Source organism: Juglans regia, chromosome 11 (genome assembly GCF_001411555.2).
Source record: "Juglans regia cultivar Chandler chromosome 11, Walnut 2.0, whole genome shotgun sequence".
Lineage (NCBI taxonomy): Eukaryota > Viridiplantae > Streptophyta > Magnoliopsida > Fagales > Juglandaceae > Juglans > Juglans regia.
In genome coordinates, this window is record NC_049911.1 from 19202746 (window position 1) to 19212019 (window position 9274).

At 36.1% G+C, this 9274-nt stretch overlaps 1 pseudogene; it reads left to right on the top strand.

Annotated features, from left to right (window-relative positions):
- The first annotated feature begins 4316 nt into the window (after nucleotides 1–4316).
- LOC118349907 lies at nucleotides 4317–6820 on the top strand (annotated as a pseudogene).
- Nucleotides 6821–9274: the final 2454 nt, after the last annotated feature.

Sequence of the window (9274 nt, forward strand, 5' to 3'; positions counted from 1 at the left end):
TTTAGATATCTGTGGGTTTTAAGAAGTAACTTTAGATTTGAGGTGTGGGAATTTGAGGACTAAGGGATGATTATGTGGATATTTCAGGTTTGAGATTCTACAGATTTTATAGAATGAGTTTTTGGATATCTGAAGTTTATAAATGATGTGTTTTTAAAAGTGATTTGTTGATGAGACTTAAGGTCCTAGAATTTTGAGGGCTCTAGGATATGATTTTTTTTTTTTTTTAATGATATGTAATGTTTGTGCACTTGTGGACCTATGAAATACGTCCCACGAAATTTGAGATTTGAGATTTTTGCATATTTTAGGAAAACGATTTTTTAAGACATTCGAGATTTTAGTTCCAGTAGGCGTAATTCTGTGGACTATAGGAAATGATTCTGACAAGATTTATGGTTTAGACTTCAGGTTGACTTCTTGGAAAGAGTTTTGGTCAGGAACTTGGGGCTTAGACTTGTGATATTGATGTTTTAGAGGCTACAATCATGTTGGTATAATTTGTGAATTTGACTCTGGTGAGTTAAAAATGAATGGACTGGTTAAATGTGGGGTTTAGTTAATTTTAGAGGTACGTCAGAGAGTTACAAGGTGTTTGGGATTACAAGTTGTTAAAGTGCACAACGGAAGCGTGGTTTGGCGATATGATAGTTTGAGAGTTTTTTTTTTCGTGATTTGTATGAGGTTCATGTATTATGTGGAGAGTTCGAAATTATTATTAGGTTTTTAATTATATTATGTGGATAATTTGGAATTTATTATTTGGTCTTTAATTGCATTATTGAGGTTTTTATTTTAAACTTGAAATTGCAGTGTGTGCGAACGTGTATGGCTAAGGAAAATATGAGAGAATAAGATCGATAATATTGGAGAGTTAAAATTTGAAATATTAGGTTTGAAAATTTTGGAATATTAATCAGGTTCGACAATATGATTGACGCTTAGGGTAGGTATGTAATGGTTGTAGCGGATAAATATTTAGGCTTTGCTTGTGGTACTAGCAAACTTCGAGGATGAAAATTTTTTTTAAGGGGGGAGAATGTAACACATGGGACCAGTAATGAGCCACTTTCTAAAAGTCTTGGATTTATACGTATGGAAAACGAGTTGATTTGTTGAATATTTTTATGGGCCGATAATTGTTTTTCAAGAGGCAAGTTGGAATATTGCAGAGTTTGATTCGAGGCCCAAAACTTAGGGAAGAATCCGTTTATTTATTTATTATTCACTACCAGTCTTGGACCCAAGTTTTTGAAATGGACTCTACTTGATCACTACATGGCCCACACCCATTTTTATTAAATTGGGAGAGCCAACAGCAGTTTGTTTTTTTTTTTTAAAAAAAAAAAAACTCCCCACCTTTACACGTCTCTAATGTATTTATCCACTCCATGCACATGCATGTCTCCCTCATTTCTCTAGGGTTTTTCCATCGCCTATAAATATATACATACATACCTGTATGTGATAGTTTACCAAGCCTATAGCTGCCGCAAACCTCCCACAACAGTCTCCACCCATGCATAGAAGCAGCCCCTTCTTTAACCTCAGCAAGCCGCAACCCCTGGGGAAATCCCTCACGGAAACTCAGCCCGTTATGTCCCCTGTTTTAGCCCCTGAAAATAGAGCAATAAACAACCTAGTGACTTTTCGGTCAAAGCCACCACACACGGTACCAGCCCCTCTGTGTCGTTACCACCGACACAGAAAACTTCGACGGTCACTCCATGCCGCTCCTAGTCCACTGCATCCCTCTCAGTAATACACCAACAGCATCTCCATGTCACTCTCTCTCGGCTTACTCTATCTTTTTCACGTATTTTTCTCTCATCACTCTATTTCTCTGAACTCAGCCACCAATCGCCGACATAGCCACCATACACCTCCCAGCTATTCGCACAACTCCTTCCCTCACAGTGAGCATGCTTCTACTTGCTTGGTTTAATAAGGAAGCTTATAATGTCTAAGTTTTTGTTGTGTTGTGCCTTCCCATGATAGCCCATGCACTTTAAGGCGTTTTACTAAAACACCGTCTTAGATGAGCACTATATTAAATCTAATTTGGTTGCATGAGGACTTCATTTTTTTTTTCTTTTATAGGATATAAAGAAAATAAACAAAGATTTTGAAGTATATTATTGAAGTATGAATTTTAGATTGGACTAGCAAGTGCAAATTTTTATTTTTAAATCCCTTTGAACAGAAACTAATTAAGTCTATTTTAATTAAATGATATTTTTGCTTTGTCTACTTTAATAGATTTTGATATAATTAATATTATCCAATTTTATATTTTATAGTTGTACTTCAATAGTAAATAAGTTAGAATTTAATGATTTAGTCGGAGTTATTAAGTGGACACAGATGAATTTAGAAATTGATGATATTTTAGAGTTAAGAGAAATTTTAGATTTTGAGGTATTAAAATAGGTATTTCAGGTGTAATTACGAAGTAACTGCTCAATTGGAGATTTATTCAAGTTGTATGAATTTTCTATAGGTGACGATTGATTTTTGTTCAGTACTGCTGTGGAGAATTTATGATAAGCAAAGAAGTTCAGGTAAGCAAGATTCCTATGCTACATTTTGCATAAAATAAAATGATTTGAGATTGATTTTGGAAAATATGCATGTTTTGTTATGAAAAGAAATTTTGGAAACGACCTCAATTATTTGTTCTGCATTACTCATGAAATTCTGTAATAGAAGAAAGTAGTTTTATTCATGATTGGTATATATATGAGCATATTTTGACATTTTGTTTCTAAACTATACAAAAGAGAGCAAATATGAATTTTGTGCATAAATTATATTTTTTTTATCTGATTCTGTTCTGTTCTGAAAATTTTTTGTACTCTGATATGATATGATGTGATTTTTTAAACCCTAGGCATGACATTCTATTTCTGTTCTGTTATGACCTTACCACGAGTGTAAAACTGTTGCTTCTGTTTGGGTTGCTACCAATGTTTCTGTTTCCGGTAGACCCACTCTGGAAGCAAAGTGATTTTCTACGTGGTCTTTCCTATGTGCACACTCGAGACTTCGAGAATAATAAGAGAAAGATCCACATTCTGTTTCTGCTCGGTTGGCCGCTGGGATTTGCACAATCCTACCACGAGGGTTAAATATGGTTTCTATTCTGATATGATAAGATAAGTTGTGATGTTTCAGTTTATGCTATGCCAAAGGGATTTTGATTATGAATATTTTCGAACTTTTGCTCTGATATTTTTGATAACATGTTCGGACTCTGCATTTTGAAAATAAAATGTGTTTTGTTTTGCATTCCAAATTTTGTAAATGCTCATATTTGCATACTGGTATATGTTTTTTGCTTACTGAGTTGTTGATATCTTACCCCTTATCTCCAAATATTTTTTAGATAATCTTGATAATTCTGCTGGAGAGCAAAAGTAGGCAATGTTAGAGAGGTTTGACGTTCATAGAGGAATAAGTGTCCGAGGGTATAAGTACTTATTCGAGAGTCATAGTTTGTAAATTGATTATTTTCGATTGTTAAGAATATTTTTGAGTCTTTGGGGAGTTGTTAATTTTTTTTTTTTATTGAGAATTTCTTTGTTGTCCTTATGAAGGAACATAGATATTTGTGTTGAATATTTATGGAGTTTCTGGATTATTTATAGTTGTGATATTTGAGTTGATATTGAGTAATAAGAGCTAACTATCCGAATCACCAGGACCAGGGCGTTACATGACGTGTTTAAATCTATGGATTTCTAGTTCAAGGTAGATTCTTGTTTTCAAATAAGCGACCGAGACATGGTCAAGGCCGACGAGACTTATGGAGCTAAATTTTCAATGCTACCACTTGAGGTATGTCTTACTCACTCTACGTCTATTTAATCTGAAGATGAAAATTTTAAGGAGTGTGAGAGATATTTGGAAGCTACACATTTCCTTTCTCCTTCAGTAAAACCGAAAGTTGAAGAACTAAACTCATCTCAGCCGATGACACCCAAGCTTGAACTCAAAGCGCTTCCATCAAAATTTAAGGTACACCTTCTTAGGCCAGGACTCTATTTTTTCGGTCATTATTAACAGTTCTTTGAGTGATGTAGAGGAAGAGAAGTTGATGAGAGTCTTGTGAGAACACAAAATGGCCTTGGGTTGGACCATCTCAGACATCAAAGGAATTAGTCCTTCAATTTGCATGCACAAGATTTTAATGGAGGATAATTTTAGACTGATCATCCAACCTCTGAGGAGGCTGAACCCATCAATGCAAGAAGTATGCATAAAGAAGTATTGAAGCTTTTAGATGTCGGGATTATTTATCCAATCTCAGATAGTTCATGGGTAAGTCCAGTGCAAGTCGTCCCAAAGAAATGAAGGATAACCGAGATCATGAATGACAACAATGGACACATACCGACGAGGACGGTCACGGGATGGAGAATATGCATAGCTATCGAAGACTGAATGATGCAATTTGGAAAGACCATTTTCCCTTACCGTTTATTGATCAAATGCTAGAAAGACTTGCGGCCACACCTACTACTGCTTTCTAGATGCATATTCCGGTTACAATCAAACAATCATTGCACCTGAGGATCAAGAGAAGACCACTTTCACTTGTCCTTAAGGCACTTTTGCATATAGGCACATGCCTTTTGATCTTGCAATGCACCAACCACTTTTCAAAGATGCATGATGTCCATCTTCTAGGACATGGTGGAAAAATTTTTAGAAGTCTTCATTCATAGATGACTTCTCGATTTTTCATCACTCTTTTGATAACTGCTTATCTAATTATCTTTAGTTTTGCAGAGATGCAAGCAGACAAATCTTGTTTTAAATTGAAAAAAATACCACTTCATGGTCAAGAAGGGAATAGTGCTCGGCCACACCACATTTCCTTCAAGTGAATTGAGGTTGACCGAGCAAAGATAGAAGTTATCGACAAACTCCCACCACCAACCAATGTGAAGGGCGTGAGGAGCTTCTTGGGTCACGCCGGGTTCTATCGTCGGTTTATCAAGGATTTTTTCCGGATTACAAAACCTCTTTGCACTCTGTTGATTAAAGATACTCGGTTTGAATTTTCTGATGAATGCTTACATGCTTTTGAAACATTGAAAAAGAAATTAAATTCAGCACCTATCATTGTATCACCGTATTGGAATTTGCCTTTTGAATTAATGTTTAATACTAGCGATTATGTTATAGGAGCTGTTTTGGAGCAGAGAAAAGATAAAAATTTTCATATTATTTATTATGCAAGTCGGACCTTAACAAGAGCTCAACTTAATCATGCTACTACTGAAAAAGAATTGTTAGCAGTTGTGTTTGCCTTTGACAAATTTCGTTCTTATTTGATAGGTTCGAATGTGGTCGTCTACACCGATCACTCAGGTCTTAAATACTTGTTATCGAAGTGGGATGCCAAACCAAGACTGTTAAGATGGATTTTGGTACTACAAGAGTTTGATTTGGAAATAAGAGATAAGAAAGGTACCGAGAATGTAGTGGTCGACCACTTATCTCGCCTTGAGCTTAAAGAGGCGGCTGGCGAGGAGAATTTCCAATTAATGATACCTTCCCGGATGAGCAATTAATGGCTATACAAGTTGTTCCATGGTATGCTGACATGGTAAATTATTTGGTGTGAAGAATTCTTCCGGCAGAGATGACATATCGACAAAAGAAGAAGTTCTTCACTGACTTGAAATATTATTTTTGGGAGGAACGTTTTCTTTACTGATACTGCACGGACCCGATAATTAGGAGATGTGTGCCTGATGAAGAGATGGTGAGCATACTTGACATTGCCACTCATTGGAAGTAGCAGGCCACTTTGGTGGAGCAAAAACAGCAGCGAAAGTTTTACGATGCGGCTTTTATTGGCCGACTATTTTTAAAGACTCTTTTAATTTTGTCAATTTATGTGATCATTGTCAAAGGGTTGACAACAATTCTAGGAAACATGAAATGCCTTTAAACAAATATTTTAGTGATTGAATTATTTGATGTTTGAGGTATAGATTTCATGAGTCCTTTTCCATCCTCATATTCTAACAAATTTATTTTGGTTGCTGTAGATTATGTCTCCAAATGGGTGGAAGCGATCGCCTTGCCAACTAGTGATGAGAGGGTCATAGTGAATTTCCTACGGAAGAACATCTTTTCCCGATTCGGTACTCCGAGAGCCATAATTAGCGATGGCGGGAAGCATTTTTGCAATTGCCAATTTGAAGCGCTACTGACTAAGTATGGAGTTACCCATCACGTGGTGACACCATACCATCCTCAAACAAGTGATTAGGTCGAGGTGTCTAATCGGGAGCTGAAGCGCATACTGGAGAAGATCGTGAGTGTCTCTCGGACAGACTGGGCTCGAAGGTTAGATGATGCGCTATGGGCCTATCGAACAGTATTCAAAACACTGATCAGGCTGTCACCTTATCGGCTTGTTTATTGAAAAGCCTGTCATCTACCCATGGAGCTAGAACACAGAACCTATGGGGAGATGAGAACACTGAACTTTGATTTACAAGCGGCTGGCGAGAAGAGAATACTGTAGATCAACGAGATGGATGAGTTCCTCAATGATGCTTATGAGAATGCTCGGATTTACAAAAATAAAATGAAAAGATGGCACGATAAACATATTCTGAGAAGGGAATTCGAAGTCGAGCATAAAGTTTTATTATTTAACTCAAGACTTCGACTCTTCCCGAGAAAGTTGCGCTCTCGGTGGTTGGGACCGTTTGTGGTAACTCGTATCTTTTGCTATGGGGCGGTTGAAGTTCATCACGAGACAAAAGCCGGAAAAGTGTTCCATCGATCTAGTCAGTAATAAATGATGAGAGGACAATGTCTAGCTATAGACTGTAAATAAAGCGCTTTTGGGAGGCAACCTAAGTTTTTTATTTTATTTTATTAAGTTCTATTTTTGCTTCATATTATTCATTTTCTTTCATCTTGCAGGAATAAAGAGGCGAGGAGATCTCCAAGAAGTACACGGCTGCACCTTCAAGGAAAATATTCAATTGGCAGAACTGGAAACAATCAAGGGAGCATCTCTTACCTTCTCTCATTCTTTGCTTTAGTTTTTCTTCCTTTTTCCTATTGAGGACAATGTGATATTTAAGTTTGGGGGGAAATTATATTATTTTCTAACTAAAAATAATAATAATAATGATGATGATGATAAAAACAATATGGTTTGATGAATAAAAAGGTTATGATAAGAATATGATTGAAATTGATTATAATTTTTAGGAAAAATTTCCATTGCTTAAGTCTAGTTGTTAATTATTTACTTGATCATACTTAATTTGACATTTCCTATGTTCAATAAATGCCTCTTGTGATCATTAATCTTTTTGAGTACCTAGAGAAATTTTCTGTGAATTTTGTAAATTTGTATGATCTCAACTTACTCTAGAACTTGTTTGATTACAATCGAGGCAAAATTTTAGACAGAATATTACTAAGGAAATGATTAAGGCATTCTTTAGACCGATTGAGCCTTTCAAGCTCACATGTTTATTATCTTTATCTCTAGTCGCCCATTTGAGCTTTATTGAAATATATTTTGACCTTATATTTTTCTTTCTTGTAAACCTCATATTCTCTAGTCTATTTGAGCTTAAACATTGATATCCTTACCTTTCAAGAGAACTAAGTTTACACTAAGTCACAGACTCACAAGAGTATGAAAGGCAAAAGAGGTAAAAGGTCTACAAGTAAAGTAATTATAGCAATATTATTAAAATCATAAGTTTGAGAGTGTGAAAAGTCAACTCGTCTACTGTGTGGCCAACAAGAAAAGACCGACGAGAGTAATCCACAAACGCAGTCGAAAATGTATGGAATAATTCAAAAAAAAAAAAAAATCCGATCTACCAAATAGAGGGGTAAAGAGAGAGATACTTGAAAGTGCAGTAAATAAAGATATGTTGAGAGATTTACAGTGATTGAGAAGAGATGTTTGTGTTAGAAGTGAGAATGCTCTATTCTGTTGATGTTCAAACTTAAGTCCTCTTGTTTTGTTTGAATCCTACGCTTTGTTTGAATCCTACATTTTCTTTGTAGCCCTCACCCTTGCCTTACATCACAAGCTTAATAAAGACCTATTGATCATTGGTGATAATTTATGTTCTACATTAGTGGAGAGTGATTTGAAAAGCAAGCCTATGGAATTTTTAGAGATCCATTATTTATTTACTTGTGTGCATAAAATTATCTGGAGAGCTAATGATGAAGTGAGAATGATGGGTATGCATGAATGTGGGGACGGATTATGCGGTGAAATTGAGTTTTGAATTAACTTTTGGACTTGATTGATCTTGAGTGATTCCTTTAAATTATAGACTTTAGACAATCTTTGAGGTAATAAATTTTATGAATCAAACCAATACTTGTTTTAATTGTCTTTTCTTTTCTTCTTTGCTCGAGGGCGAGTAAAGCTTAAGTTTGGGGGTATTTGATAAGTGCTATTTTTATGTGATTTTTATCACTCTTTTATTTATGAAAAGTGTCATTTTCTTTTCAATACTATTGATTTTATTTTATTTCTACATATTTTTATTTATTTTCTTGTATTTGGAGGAATGAGAAGATTTAGTGCAAAAGGAAACCATTTTGGTACAAAAGAAGAGACTACAGATCCAAATCGATGAGAGGCAGCAAGATCTGAAGAAAGCCAATGAGCTTTGGACGAGGAGCCTTGTCTCGTGGGCAGCAAAGAGATTTCTCTTGCCCAAAGGCGAGAAGACTTACCTCTCGGTAGGCGAGGAGACTGGCGACCAGAAGACGCGACCTGAAGGCGCAAAGACTTGGCGACAAGGCTATAGGTGGTTAGATTGGACGACTAGTTTAAATGACCAACTTAAGAGACCAACCTAAACGACATCGTGGGCAACAACTAGAAAAGGCGAGAGGAGTCTTTCATCCCGGTCGGGAGTCGTTCCACTTGGTAGGCGAGGAGAGGACCATGTGGTCTTTGTGACTTCCATGCTCGTTCATTTGTGACCTTCCCGCCAGTTATATTCAGAGCATACGGCATCTACTTGGTGGGACCCTTCCAAATTCTGCAATCAATCTACTGACCACCAAATCCTCCCGAACTCCATAACTCAAGCCATATATTACTGAATCTTCCATTTTAGATAATCTCGATATTCTTGGGATAATTCCCTTTTATATTAACATCTATCTTTAGAAACTATTTTCCAGATTTTTAGGCTAGATTGTAGCCGCATTTATTTTGTTTTCGGATTAGAGTTTTGACATCTATTTAATCCCG